Raw genomic sequence first — 15,358 nt, 5'->3', positions numbered from 1 at the left:
CAAAAGTGGATGACAGTTTTCAAGAATAGATTTAAGAGCAAATATGGAGAACAGCTTTAAATTTATCTAGAAATTCTGAAAAATAGGTGCCAAGGGAAGTGTAATACCAGTGAGTTGCAGAGTACGCACAGCCAATGTTTTCTGCCAGAAGTAATTTACATTTCTTTTCACTGCAAATGCAAGCTGGCCCTTACCTAGTCCTTCACAAGTGCTGTGATTTTATTTTTTAAACCTCTCCTGAATGGTCTCTTTCTCTCCAGTTTTGCTGCCACCACTCTGACCCAAAAGACCACCTTTTTGCTTGGAAGACAGCAGCAGCCCCCTCATGGCTCTCTCCACAGGGCTTCCATCTATTCACCCCACTGTAGTGGGGGTGGTTTTAAAAACTCCTAATATGGGGGCACCTGGCTGGCTCAGTCAGCAGAGCATACGACCCTTGATCTCAGGGTCTTGCATTCAAGCCCCATATTGGGGGCAGAGCTTACTTTTAAAAACAATTTAAAAATTAGGGGCACCTGGGTGGCTCAGGTCACAATCTCTCCATCCTGGGATTGAGCCCCGAGTCCAGCTCCCCTGTCAGCAGGGAGTCTGCTTCTCCCTTCCCCTGCTCTTACACTCTTGCTCTCGCTCTCTCCCCCTCTCAAATAAATAAAATCTTGTTTAAAATAATTTAAAAATTAAAAAAAAATCCTAATAGGAGCATGCCACATCCTTGCTCAAAACATTATGAGAGCTTCTTGCTACTCATGGAATAAGACCCGTGTTCTGCAAAGTGCTGTATGATCTAGCCCCTCCTGCCTTCTCCCTCAGCTGGGCCTGTGCCTCTCCTCTTGGTTTATGATATTCCAGGCACCTTTCTGTTCCCAGGAGGAAGGGAGCTAGGCCTTTCAGAAACCGAACCACCTGCTCCTTCATCAGGAAACAGCTCCATCTCTCACCTTACTCGGTTTGCTCTCATCCTTTGTAGCACTTCTCACTACTTCTTACGACATATTTGCTTTTCTCCTTCCTCCAGGAGGACAAGGACCTTGTCAATTTTGCTCACCACTATATACTCAGTACCTAGCACACTATCTGACGCATTGTGCAAGTTCCTTAAATGCTGGGTGATGAATGAATGAATGCAAGCATGGTAGAAAACAAGGGGAAAATTGAGAAATGCTCTTCACAGTTTGGGTTCACTGAAGGAATCTAACAGTTTTTAGAGTAGATTAATCCAGAAAGAGGGTAAGGGGGAAAAGAGTCCATGGGAATCCATCCTTGGAGCTGTCCAGGGGATTCAGATTCATCCTATGAAAGGATTTTCCATGCCCTTGACCCAGACTTGAAATGCATCAGGCTCCCAGCTCAGTGGGAAGTCTGCTTCTCACTCTGTCCCTTACCCTGCTCATGCACTCACGCTCGCTCTCTCTCTCTCTCAAATAAATAAAAGTCTTTAAAAAAAAAAAAGACCAATTGTCAAAAGAAAGGAAGAAAGAGGAAGGAAGGGAGGAAGGAAGGAAGGAAGGAAACAGAAAGGCTAAAAATCTACCTCCCATATGAAACACCAAAGCAGACAACTGCAGGAAGGAGGTGAGGAACAAGGGTTCCGGTTGAGCATGGCCCCCACAGCAAATGAAGCTGAGTGTTCCCCAGGCACAGGTGCTCCATGGTTAGCGCATCACAGACTGTCCGACACCAAGCTACCCTAGAATGCATCCAGTAGCTGTGCATATTAGCCATCTTCATCTCCTCTTCAGCCCCGTGGTTACTTTACACATGGAAGGACAGAAAATGCTGACCAAGAACAGAGGCCCATCCACTCCACATTAAGTTCCCCACTGCGTGAGAAATCAGCAAACCTTTACCCCCAGCCTTTCCTGCACATGCCTGGCACTGCTCTCAAGACTTCCCAGATGTCAGCGCATTTCCCACTCAAAAGTGGGAAATCTGGGATCCCTGGGTGGCGCAGCGGTTTGGCGCCTGCCTTTGGCCCAGGGCGCGATCCTGGAGACCCGGGATCGAATCCCACATCGGGCTCCCGGTGCATGGAGCCTGCTTCTCCCTCTGCCTGTGTCTCTGCCTCTCTCTCTCTCTCTCTCTCTCTCTGTGTGTGTGACTATCATAAATAAATAAAAATTAAAAAAAAAAAAAGTGGGAAATCGAGGCACCAGGAGCCTAAGAAAGCCCCATGTCCCCTGAAGTACTGCCTGGCTCCTAAGGCCAGCCTTGCATGGTTCTCTCTGTGTCTCCCCTTCCCCCCATTTCCTTCCCATGTCACACTTTCTACAAGCTGCTCCCTCTAGAAATGCTTTTCTGGACACTCCCAATGGCTGGCTCCCTCTCCTTCTTTCTTCTCAGTGCCCTGTTCTTCCCTTTCAGAGGAAGAAGCCTTCACACTTATCACAATGTAATATATACACACAATGCATACATCTCTTGACTTGTTTATTGTCTGGACTAGATAATGCGCTATGTGCCAGCAGGGACCACATCTATTTTGCTCCCCAACGGATTTCCAACGACAGGCACAACGGTTGGCTCCAGTAGATGCTCAAATATTTATTGAATGACTAATAATCATTGTTCAGGCAGTCCTTTCAATGGAAAGATTTTTAAATTCTCTATTTCAAGCCCTGAATGATAAATATAACCATCTTTAGGAACACTGCTTAAAAGACAACATTAGATGTAAAAAAGGATTTAAAATTAAGTAAGAAAACAGGCCAGCTTATGTCAGCTATAAGAAAGAAACAACAAAGAAATGAAACTAAAAAAATGCATATTGTGACTCTGAAAGGTGACTGCAGGAGGGATCCAAGGGGTGGGTTTAAATCTCAAATCCCCAGTAAGCTTACCACTGAAGAGGGCTCCTCTTGCCCTGTGCCATTCTCAACTATTAGGATAAGCCAGGGAGGCACTCAATTTGTGAGTTCCTATAACCTGCCTAGGGAAAAGCCCTTAGAACCAACATTCTAGGCAAACCCAAAGGGAAAGGTTACCTGATTGTTTCAAAGACCACCCGCGTTTCCCATCCCACCAGCTTCCACACTAAAGGACTGGATTCTGCTCTTAACAGTCCTGCTTATGTTCACAGTGACCCAGCTTGTGGCTTCTGTTCACCAAAGAAAAACCTTGCCTTTCAAGGACTTAGGTTGCCTGCAACGCCCATAGGGGCTGTTCTTTAGGTTGAACAGAGTTCTCCCAATACACAGCAGATGTCCTGAACAAGAACTCAAATTTAAACAGGTGTCAGTACCTGATAAAAGACTAGGAATATACGACCTCAAGGCAGGGGCAATCCTGCTGGAAAACTTCCAGAGCACTTGGCTTGAGAGGATTCCAAGATGAGGCAGGGTCCACCTGAAACAACCAAAGAGCTCGTACTGGAGAGTAGCAGAAGCCCTCTTCATCTTTGCTATGTGACTTCAGCCAAGGTACTTAGTTTTCCGAACCTCAGAGTTTTCATCTTAAAATAAGATTAACAGTGGTCTCTCCTACTCACCATGTGCCAATGTGAAGTTGCAAAGGAGACAGTGTCCGTCAGCACATAACAATTCTTCACGAGTGATACTCATATTGTTATCACCTAACTATCATTTTCTGCTTTACAAAGCCTGATCACAAACACCCAAGTGAGACTTTGGGAGTCCTGAATGAAGAACTTCTTTCAACCATTTAATTTCCCAGATCCTTAGTTCATAAACTCACATAATCTCTGATACTGTGTTGGAAGGAGTCAGAGGAGGAGACTGAGAAATCAAGTCCTCATTTTGGAAAACCCTCGAGGCCCAGAAACACCCTGGGGTCCAGAGCCCAAGAACAGACACAATAACAAGATAAACCCTCCAGAACTGGGACCAGGCCTTCTGATGCCCACTCTAGAGTTCTCTCTACCTCATCCAGTGCTAGTCGAGCATGTCTGTACCTTCATGACCTCCTAGGTTCCTTCTGATTAATGGCATCTTATGACATTTCACCCAAAGCAATTAAACATTATAAGGAGTTTTGAAAGGGGAAACACAGAATCTTGTATATAACCTTGAGGTGCTTTAAAATTCACATGTAAGACTATTCGCATCAGTGTAGGCTTCCAAGCTTCTTATAATGATATTTATTTTTAACATGGGATTTAAAGTTGACAAAGACCTTAATGAACAGGCAGGACAAAGGGAGCTGTCTGTCCATGGCTCGTTAGCTCCTGAAGTTAATGCTTCTCATGGGGACAAGAGTCAGCCAAAGGACAGAGTTCCAGGCGAACTGGAAAACATCCCTCCAGCCCACAGATTATGCATTACTGCCTAGGTTCCAAGTGGAAAATCTTATGAGATGTTCTCCAGATATACCCCAGAGCCACCTACCAGTTAACCCTAGCCCTGTCATTCAGAACCATCAACTGATATTGGGTGCTCACTATGTGCCAGGCACCACGACTACCTATAAAGAATGTACTATGGAGTGCCTGGGTGGCTCAGTCAGTTAAGCACCTGCCTTTAGCTCAGGTCATGATCCCAGGGTCCTGGGATGGAGTCCTGAGTTTGGCTCCCTGCTCAGCAGGGAGTCTGCTTCTCTCTCTCCCTCTGCCCCGCTCCCTCTGCCCCCACCCTGCTCATGCTCTCTCGCTCTCTCTCAAATAAATAAAATATTCTTAAAAAATAAAATAAAGAATGTACTACTATAGTTCATCTAACGTAGGACCCCACTACTATAAGACGTACCATCATTGAATGTACAAAAAAAAAAAAAAGACACCTCTGCCAACTACAACTGTGAGAACCACAGATTTTAAAATAATTTTCTTTAGATATGTTAATATGAGACAAACTGTACTTGTCTTAGCATTGCTGGAATGTGAATACTGTCCCATTTTACAGATAAAGAAACTGAGGTACAGAGAGAAACAATAATCACAGAGCTGCTCAACAGAAGCATTGGGATATGCCCTGGTAAGTTGGGTCACCTTTTCACAGCAGTAAACTCAGATTTCCTGGCAGCCACATGAATGACCCATAAAGGTACCAAGCAGAGACACAGGGTGCAAATTCTTGATTCACCATAAGTACATTAACTGTGGCAATTCCCTGAACATCTCTGAACCAGACCTTTCATATGTCCAAAGAAGGCACTGTGCTAGCATGCCATTCCTCTTCTGAGAGAAGTAATGCAGTACAATGGAAAAAGCACGTTTTGGAATCAGAAAGTCCTAGATTGAAATTCTTGCGCCACCACCTAACCAACTTATCACTCTAGACAAGTTACTGAACTGCTCTGAGCTTCAGTTCCCTCTTCCATAAAATGAGGCTACCTCCATCGATCTCCCTCAGAGGGCTGCTCAAGGACTGGAGAAGATATCTCTATCTATATTTATAACTATACCTATATTGATATAGATATCTCCAAGGAGAGAGAGAAAGGAAAGTGGTCTATAGCAGAGTTGAAATTCAACAGATGCTCTTTTCTATACTCCCTGCCTTCTGCTTTGGGACAGAATGAAAGAACACATGTTCCCTGTGACCTCAATAACACCCAAGAGGACCCTCAGGAGAGAATAAAGATCAGAGAGAGGAAAGTAGATGCTGAGGGTTACTCAGGCAAAGAAAATGAAATGGAAGCACCTAGAGGCCAGGGACAGTATTTGTTCAATGAAGTTCTAAATTTTTGAATAAATAAATTGATGAGGGAAAAAGGGGATCTCTGAGTGGCTCAGGGGTTTAGCGCCTGCCCACGGCATGATCCAGGAGACCCGGGATCAAGTTCCGCGTTGGGCTTTCTGCATGGAGCCTGCTTCTCCCTCTGCCTATGTCTCTGCCTCTCTCTCTCTCTCTATCATGAACAGATAAATAAAATCTTTAAAAAGAAAGAAAAAAAGAACAGGAACTGACATCATGAAAAGTTATTGGTCAATAGATATGAGGATGCAGATAGTTTTATACCAAACCTGACACAGAAAACCACTCTTTGAAGTTTCAGTTTGACACCAACAGTAAACTACAGTGGGAAGAATTTCCCATTGTTCTGTTTTGCTCTTACATTAAGCAATATTTTGTGCATTTCTCTCCTTTCTTTCCTCAAGGACTTCAGAACATCCTCAAAAGAGAGCTTTTGACTTGGAAGGAAGGCAAACCCTATGGCAGGTAGAAAACAAACCCTCTATCCGTTTTGTTTTTTTCCACCGTAACCCATAGTGCCTTGCAGTTTCTGGCACACTACCAACTCAAGAAAAATTAGTTGAATGAATATTTTTCCGCTATATGCAATTACTTTTTGATGCAAACTCCCAAACATCCTGTACATTTATTCTACCTGAAAGCCTAACCTCTCTTGCTGCTTTTCCAGAAGTATTCTAAAAACATAATCTCTGACAAACAAAACGTTTGGTATATGTGATTATCTCCAACCCTCCCACAGGAGGACATCCTATTCTCTTCAAACCTCCAAGCTCCAGATAACTTAGCCAAAGGAAACTCCTGCACTTCCCTTCCCTTCCCTCCCTCTGTCCCAGCCCCTGGGCTACTACTTGTCAGTTGTCTCCATTACCTCCACCTCTGACTTGAATTGGATTGTTAATCTCCTTCCTCTCAGGCACAGCACCTCTTCCTGGAGATAAATGTACAGGCCAAGCTGAGTTCCCCCAGAGCCCTCCACATACTGACTTGAGGCCTTCACTAGTAACATTCCTGGAGAGGCCTGTGTGAAAGACAGAAAGTGTATGGCAAAAAACCCACTCTATACCCATCACCTTAGGAGGCTTACTAGTTTTCCATAAGTTGGAAATTCCAACTTCCAATTCTTGGAAGAATCTAAAATACCAAAATAGATTAAGAGTTGACCATGAGTTAATAGGAAAGGCTGGTTTGGTTTTTTTTTTTTTAAAGATTTTATTTATTTATTCATGAGAGACACATGGGGGTGGGGGGGGGTGGCGCAGAGACACAGGCAGAGGGAGAAGCAGGCTCCATGCAGGGAGCCTGGTGTGGGACTCGATCCCAGGGGGACTCCAGGGTCACACCTTGGGCTGAAGGCAGGTGCTAAACCACTAAGCCACCCAGGGATCCCCATGGAAAGTCTGTTTTACTCTTCCAGCACCTCCTATGAGATAAGCTTCACGGTGTCACATCGTTTTAAACCCACACACCCAGACTCCTCAAATACCCCCTAACCTGGAGTTCAAGGATCATTGGCTCCTCCGGTTTTTCCTCATTGGTTTCCATAAAAAAAAGTCACTCACTGTTTTCCTTCCAGCTCATGTCTGGCTCCTCAAAGGACTCCTTTAAATCCTCTGATGAGAATCACTGAAACATGCAGAAGGCTGGTCCCTTTCAATTCTTGTGCGGAGCAGCAGCCATGGTGGACTTGACACAGGAATACGGCATTACCGCCCCTGCCTTCGGGGGAGCCCACGCTTTCCCTTCAACTCTAAAAAAGTACGTCCTCCCTGAGCCGTGTCTGTAAAACGTAGTGACAAAGTACTTCGTCGCTTTGGAGAAAGAGCGAGGGTGGAAACAGACTTTGCCCTTACATTTGATGCCCCGTAACCATAACAACCGATGGTTTAAGGAACCATCAACCCACTGAAGGGCTAAGTTTTCTAGAAGCCGTTTTTTTTTTTGTTTTTTGTTTTTTGTTTTTTCAAAAAGGGGCAGACTCCCCTGCACCAGCTCCCGCGTCGCGCGTGCAACGTGGCGGCGTGCCCGGTGCAGCGCGGAGGCTGTGCGTTCCGTCCCCGGGTCCCCCGGGCTCCGCGGCGCGCTCGCCAGCCGCCGGCAGCACAGCCTCCACCGTCACACCCGCGCTCCCGGGCACGGCACCTGGCGTTAGGCCTCAGCCCAATGTCACTTGTTAACCTTCCTATCCCCCGGCGGTCGGCACGCTGCCGCCTCCTAAGGACACGCAAACCAGCCCACGGCCACCCGCGATTCCCAGCAGCTGGACAAAAACCACCTAAGCGCAGTCAGCCCCTGACGGGTCCCCGTAAAAGTAGCTGCGGTTCTGCACTTGCAAGCGCCTCGCTACGTGGGCGAGGGGGGCGGCAGGAACCCGGGGCCCCATTCATAAAATCGCAGGCTGTTTTGCCTTAGTTTGCGTGCGGACTGCCCTCCCGGGCCCGGGGTGAGCCCGGAGCCCCGAGCCCGCCACCGCAGGCTGCGGGGACCGGCTGGCCGGCGCCTCCCGTCGGGGTCAAGCCCAAACCGCCACACCCGCCCCCAGAGGAGACAGGGGTTCGCCCGGGGGCGTCGCAGGTGCGCGTCCCCGTCAACCCCGGGCCGCGACAGCGGGGCGGGGCGGGGCCCCCGGCGGCCGATCCCCGCGCCCCGGGCACCAACGGCCGCCGGCCCCCCGCGCAGCCGGGACCCAGTGGGGTCGGGCCGCCCCCGGCCCCGGGCCTTCTCCGCGGGCGCTCCTTCCGCCGCCTCCTGCCCGGCCCCGGTCGCGCTCACCCCGGCTCCGCTGGCTCCTTCATTGTACTGCGCCGGCGCCCGTGCTCCGCGGCCGCCGCGGCTCCGGCTCGGGCTCGGGCTCGGGCTCGGGCTCCGGCCGCTGTCCTGCCGCCCGCCCGCCCCCGGGCACCGGCCGCCCCGCCCCGCCGGCGGACCCGCCCCGCGCCCGCGGCCCCCGCCGCCAACCAGACGGCGGCAGGGGCGGGGCAGGCCGCGCGCCAGGCCCGGCCAATCCAGCCCCTACCCGCGCTCCGGGGAGCGGCCTTGGAAATGGGCGTGCGATTGGTCAGGTCTGTTAAAGGGACCACCGCCCACGGGGCTGGAGAGGGGCGGCGGCGGCGTTACCTGGAAGAGTCGGGATGGGAGGGGCGAGAGCTTCTCTTCTCTCCCCAGCCCCGCGGCTGCTGCGTTTCTTCAGTTCTTTGCGCTTATTAATTTCCTTGTCCCGCAGCCTAGGTAAACAAGCGGAGACAGAACCGGCCCCGATCGGAGGGGGAAACTGAGGCTGAGAACGCAAGGGGTCTCACGCTGGGCATAGTCACTGACATTTGGGTTTTAGAAAGCCGTCATCTATTCCGTCCAATTCCAAAAATTCACTTCAAAAGGCACATTTCTCAGCCTCGCCCTGGAGGATTTTAGCATGAAGATCCCTAGGTCCCACTTGAGTCTCTAATTTCCCACGACTGGAATGAGACTGGGGAAATATCCCATGGATCTAATGCAGGTGGTGCAAGACCCACACGCTCCGGGGCATATTTCGAGTCCATCATAGTAACGACATTTAAATTTAACTGCCAAAAACAAAGCAAAACTCTTTTTTTTTTTTTTTTTTTTAAATCCTCAAAATCAGTAATATGGCTGGGAGACTCTCTAGCTGGGCTGGAGGACTAAACTCAGAGCAGTGCCCTAAGTGGGTCATGCTAAGAATTGAATTTGAAGGGAACTGGACTGGGATGAAACAACAAACCTGCCTGGTTCTCTGCCTGGTGAGACAATGCTGAAATATCTTAATGGCAAACACACCCAGACACAGTCATAAGCCCAGGAGGGTGCCTTGCTCCTCTGGAGCTTCCTTCCGATGTGTTGAGCCCTGCCCACTCTCCCAGCCACATTCCTCTCCTCATCCAGGTGTCCCAGATACACATCTGACCTGGAAGTCACTGCCTTCAAGGTCAGCCCCATCCACCTGGACACCCCTATGAAGAGCAAATGGCCTCCACAGGAAAACCCATCTTTTGCTATAGTATCTGCTAGGTACTGTGTTTGCCAGGGACGGCTCCACACACACATGGATCAGCCTTGTCAGGGTTAAGTCTCCCGCTTGCTGATATCACTGCCTGGTATTACCATGTCTCCTCTTGGCATTCCCAAAGGAAAAGAAACTCTTGTCTCAACAGGAGAGGGCTCCGTTCATGGGTATCTGGAAATGTGCAACAAGAGCGATCATCGGTGGAGAAACAGCCCCCAACTTCTGGCCACATCTTAAAACCCCCACCTCAGTGGGGGGTTGGGAGGGTAGGTCCTGAAACTGCACCACTGCCAGGGTCCACGGAAGCTGTGCCCCCCTCTGTGTCCATTTCGAGCCCTACATAAATCTTAGATTAATTAATGCCTTATCAACCTGACCTAAACTAGAGTCCGATAAGATCCAGCATGAACACTTAGAAGGATCCCTCCTTTTTGAAAAGTGAGGAATTTGGGTGCTTTGAAAAATAAATGAATGTATAATAACATAATATTAACACTTCCTGCCTATTAAGAGGCTACTATACACCTTACTATGTCAAGGCCTTTTTACATATTAATTCAATGAAACCTTACAATAATCCTGTGTGGTTGATAGGATTGCTATTTTCTCCATTTTACGGATGCAGAAACTAAAGCCCAGAGAGGATTGCTGATGCGTCCAAGATCACAAGACTAGCTAAAGAAAGAGCCAGCATTCATGACCCTAATGACTAGGATCCTCCTAACTGCTCTGCTCCAGTGTCTGCCAAAATGCCCTTTGTTGCTGCCAGAAACAGGATGGATAACTTCAAAAGGCAAAAAGAAGCAAACATCACTAATTTTTAATGAAAGACATAGAAGCACTGCCTTGGAGTTGAAGTTTCACTGCTCTAACTTACATCTGTTTGACTTTGAACAAGTTACATAATTATATCTCTTTAAGCCTTGGATTGCTCATCTATAAAATGGGATAATAACAAATTCTGATTCCTTGGGCTGGTATGAAAATCCAGTCAAATAAAGAATACATATGTGAATATACATGTACTTTGAACTTACAAATGAAAAGAGTAATTTCAGAGCTTGGCATCTGTGACTCATTAGAGTGCCTGTGACAAAGATCAAGGATTCTGATGCTAAATTTAGATATCAAGCAAGAGTCCTTACTCTATGCCCCAAATAGCTGCTCTATATGTACATCATGTACAAAGTAAAAAAAAAATTTTTTTTAGAGGTAGAGGCAGAAGTCATAGAAATTCAAGCCCAAATTGTTAGTATTACTCTGGCATCTGCCCCCTGCACTTTGTCCCAACCATCAACCCAATCTCTTTCACAACCCAGATTTCAGCTTAAGCCTACCTAGGTTCTGGCATACTTAAATTATTCCCCATTATGACATTTTAAGATAATCCCTCTTTTCTCTTGAAACTCTAAACAAACAAAAATGCTCTAAGATTTTTAATTCAATATTTTGACACTGCATTGCACTTTTGAAGGAAGAAATGATTACAGAAGTATACAAAAACAAAAATGTTGATCCACTTGTTTGCCTAACAAAGGCTAGGGATCCATTGTGCCGCAAGCTGTACCATTGATGAGCAATCGTTGAGAGCTCAGTAAGTACCAGATGGAATACTACACACTGGGGATGGAGATGAAGGTAATTATAAAAAAGTAGGAAAAAAAGGTGGAAGGGTGCCTGGGTGGTTCAGTTGGTTAAGCGTCTGCCTTCGACTGGGGTCATAGATCCCAGGATCCTGGGATGGAGCCCTGCACTGGGCTCTCTGCTCAGTGGGGATCCTGCTTCTCCCTCTCCTTCTGTCCCTCCCTCTGCCTGTGCTTGCTCTCTGTCAAATAAATAAATAAATAAATAAAATCCTAAAAGAAAGAAAGAAAGAAAGAAAGAAAGAGAACGAAAGAAAAAGAAAGAAAGAAAGAAAGAAAGAAAGAAAGAAAGAAAGAAAGAAAGATAGATAGATGAATTTGGGGACAAGATCTAGTAGAGAAAGATCATCAAGTTGATAGCCATTATAGGCTTCTGTGAATATAAGCCCAGGAGCTAATGGGGCACAGAATAGACACTAATAACCCCTGGAGAACCCCAGTAATGTTTTAGGGGTGGCCAATTTAAGGCTATTAAGAAGAGAAATCAGAAGGGCGATAAAAACCCAGGAAAGAATGTTGTCACCAAAGCTGAGGAAGAAGGTATTGGAGAAAGAAGTGGTCAATAGCAACATAGCCTCAGAAGGTTCAAGTTGGAAGAGGTCTGAGGAGTGAACCTTGGGATTTGGAAATTAGATGGTTATTGAGTCACCAACCAAAGCAACATAGGTGGGGAAATACAGAGGACCCCCCCAGAGCTGGGCTAAGGAAAGAGAATGAAGAATTTGGATAAGAGAGGAGCCATGGGACAGGGTCCCAGGAGGCCCACAGGGAGAGGGAGCCATGCTGGAGCAGGAAGAGGGTCCCCTCTTCCACTGCAATATGTTCTATGCAGCTAAGAATGGGTGTGGGTGCAGCTTCATTCATAGGTGGAAGGCAGGAAGTTGAGGAAATTCCTGCCTGCTGGCTTCTATTTTTTTAGCTCTAAAGTGAGAAGCAAAGTCATCTCTTGAGAGTAGGTGGGAGGTGATAACAGGGGTTTGCAGGAAATAGTGAAGAAACTGGAAAAGCCTCTGAGAGGAATGAAAGAGGGAGCTGCGAAGTCGAGAGGGAGAATTCTGGGCAGCCCTCAGGGGCCCAGGCACTTGAAGTGGCCCCAGGTCTTTGGAGGGCTAGGCACCTGGACCCAGGTGTGGGGAATCCAGAGTCACAAATCCACAGGGTCAGGAACAGGAGGAAAACAAAACAGCTCAGATACTGACAAGAGGGGGTTGAAGTGATGGGTCATGGGTCCTACCTATGTTGGACAGAGATAGAAGGAAATCCAGGGAAGAGGGGATAGGCAGGAAAGATGAGAAGAGCCAGTCTTGCTTTCATTCAGTATAGGATGGTAGAGGCAAGGTTTTCACAGAAAAGTGATTCTCAGTGATGACAAAGTCAGGTGTGGCCACAGTTAGCATGTGAGACCTGGGTTTACCAAATATAAATGTCTCAAAGCTCTGTCATTCCCAGGGTCACTGGGGGACTGGTGGCTTCCAATTGATGTGGAGCAGAGCCAGAATGGAATTTCTAGGGAGAAAGGCTAATATTTCCCTCCTTTTTCCTGCTCACTCCATGCCTTGCCTCTCAGCTCCCCATTGCCCCTAATGCTCAGAGAATGAATGCACAGTACAACAGTTATTCCCTTGTTTTCTCTATTACCTTGATGTCACCCACCATCCTGGCTACCTTCCAACCACTAGACCCACTGCTCTACTGCAGCACGGGACATTCGATCTCCAGCTTGCCCAGAATCACCCTGAAGCACAGTCCTAACCCCAGGGATGAGAGGGTCAGCCGCACAGCCAACAAGTGTAGCCCCAACCCTGCATCTCTCATTCCCATCAGAACACATCAACCCCCCCTTTTAAAAAAAATATTTTATTTATTTATTTATGAGACACACACAGAGAGAGAGGAAGAGACACAGGCAGAGGGAGAAGCAGGCTCCATACAGGGAGCCTGACGCAGGACTCGATCCCAGGTCTCCAGGATCAGGCCCTGGGCTGAAGGTGGCGCTAAACCACTGGGCCACCCAGGCTGCCCCATATCACCCCTTAAGTAACAGAAATGGGAGGGCTCAGCTGGCCATTTAACAACATATATATCCACCTAAACACAGGGGAATGTTGGGCTTTTTGTCTTTGGTTTTGATTTTTAAATCTTGAAAAGGAGATTTATATATAATATATTTATATTTTTATATACCCTGGTATATTTCCCATGAGTCGGTAGGAAATGTTAGCTCCTGACCAGGTTGTTAAAAAAGAATTAAAATTAAAGTGGAATTGCTCGTCTTGACCATTTCCACACATCTATTCTTCTCAACACCTATGCAGTTCAGAAGACAAAGATAGTCTGTATTTGAGTAGCACTTAGGCAAAGGAAATGTTTGAATCTGTACTGGCCAGGGTTCCCCAGAAGGCACAGCTTGAGACTAAACTCACATTGAATACATTATTGTGGAGTATGAAGCCAGGAAGCATACCCAGAGCTCAGGACTTGAAGCAAGGATAAAAGCAGAAATGTTTGATAATGTGTCATTGGGATGGCCACATTCCAGGCTGCTTAATTTGGAGGGACTGAGAAGCCCTGTGGAAACATCTCAGGACCCACCATCTGGGATGGGGGAGAAAGGAGAAAGCATTTATCCAAAGGCTTCTGCCCCCATTGGTGAAAGGCTCTGTACAGGATGAGCCCTGACTCCAGGGTGCACTGGCCAGGCACCAAGTGGCTGTTGACACATGCCTGGGTTGGGGCTGAGAGGTGCCAGCTGTGGGCCTGAGGCAAGACACTGTCAGATTGCACCTGCTGGAAGCTGGTAGGAGTATAACCACGAACTGGCCGCTGCAGCAGTAGCTGGAAGTTCTCAAGTGGGGTTAAGAAGTTACTGATACAAACTCCAATCTCAAAAAGAGTGCCTTATACAATCCCCCCAAACTGCCATCTTGGGGTATCAGGATATAAGCTTTCAAATGTCTTTTAATGCTGTTATAATGTTCTCTTTAGGGAATCAGCGTTAGGCTAATGGCTTTGGGGGCCATTTGGACCTAGGTTCAGGTTTTGCCTTTGTCATTTCTGAGCCATGTGGCCTTGAGAAGATACTGGATTTCCTCGAGCCCCTGTTTTCTCATCTGTAAATTGAAATGCCCACATTGTATGATATTGTAAAGATTCGCTGTATACATAAATGCCTAATATAGCATCGTTACATAATAGGTGCTCAATTAATGGAGGCTGTTGTTTTTCACTCTAGGGAAAATGGAAGGAGACAATAGAGTGACATGCTTAAGCCTCAGCAATAAAAGTGAAAGAAGATATCACATGGTCGCAGGAAACAAACTAAAAGGACTTCTAATACTTTAAACAACCAGACAGTCTTAACTACAGTAACTACCTATCTTGGAATTTCCAGGAAAGCATCAATATCAAATATTCTATCAGTACATAAGTTCACATTTGAGAAGGAGTTACCTTGATCTTGGACCAGAAAATGGCATTATAGATCTGTCCCATCAGGAAGGAGGAACGTTAGCCTTCTACTTTCCTTTGCCTTGCCCACTCCTGGAGAGTGGGAAGCACAGCTCTTCTTTAGAGGAGGTTCTTCCTCCCACACCTCAGTGGAGGGGTCAGCTTTGTTTGCACAGGTGAGCTAATTAGCAGCTCCATAACTTTCAAAAGACCCAGACACTTGAAGCACTGTGAATGCCACACAGTGAAGGAAGAACCAAACTCCACAGGTGGAGGGGTCCTCCCTCAGCAACCCCCCCCTCCCAGGTCCTCCTCCAACCTCCCAGCACCTGTCTCTCTTCCTGGGCCTGTGTGATCCACCACAGCAGGAAATGGTTTGGGGTTTCCTATTATGAAAGAGATAGAAGCTCAATTTAGAGTATTAAAAAAAAAAAAAAAAAAACCTAGAAGAAGGAAGAAAAAAGCTCACTCATTTTCTTACTACTTATTAAAACCGTCAACATTTTGGTTGTATTTCCTTCTGTTCTCTTTAAAAAGCAGAGTTCGATTTAAATAGTTGTTATTTTTCACGTATACAATGTTGTATTCCCTATTTAAAATTT

General features: G+C 46.9%; 1 protein-coding gene across 5 annotated transcripts in view; it reads right to left on the bottom strand.

The window, feature by feature from the left end:
• The window catches only part of TEX2 (testis expressed 2), a 101,744-nt gene extending 93,178 nt beyond the window's left edge, over positions 1–8,566 (bottom strand). For 2 of the 5 annotated variants that reach the window (XM_077853784.1, XM_077853788.1), the window contains exon 1: positions 8,418–8,566. The gene's annotated coding sequence lies outside the window, so the exon portion shown is untranslated. Of the gene's footprint in view, positions 1–6,516; positions 6,660–7,207; positions 7,426–8,417 lie in introns of those variants that run through there. The other 3 variants (XM_077853786.1, XM_077853785.1, XM_077853787.1) reach the window with 3 other exon arrangements.
• Between the last annotated feature and the right edge of the window lie 6,792 nt (positions 8,567–15,358).

The sequence above is a fragment of the Canis aureus genome, chromosome 16, assembly GCF_053574225.1.
Source record: "Canis aureus isolate CA01 chromosome 16, VMU_Caureus_v.1.0, whole genome shotgun sequence".
Lineage (NCBI taxonomy): Eukaryota > Metazoa > Chordata > Mammalia > Carnivora > Canidae > Canis > Canis aureus.
This window is presented reverse-complemented; position numbering and strand designations above follow the sequence as displayed.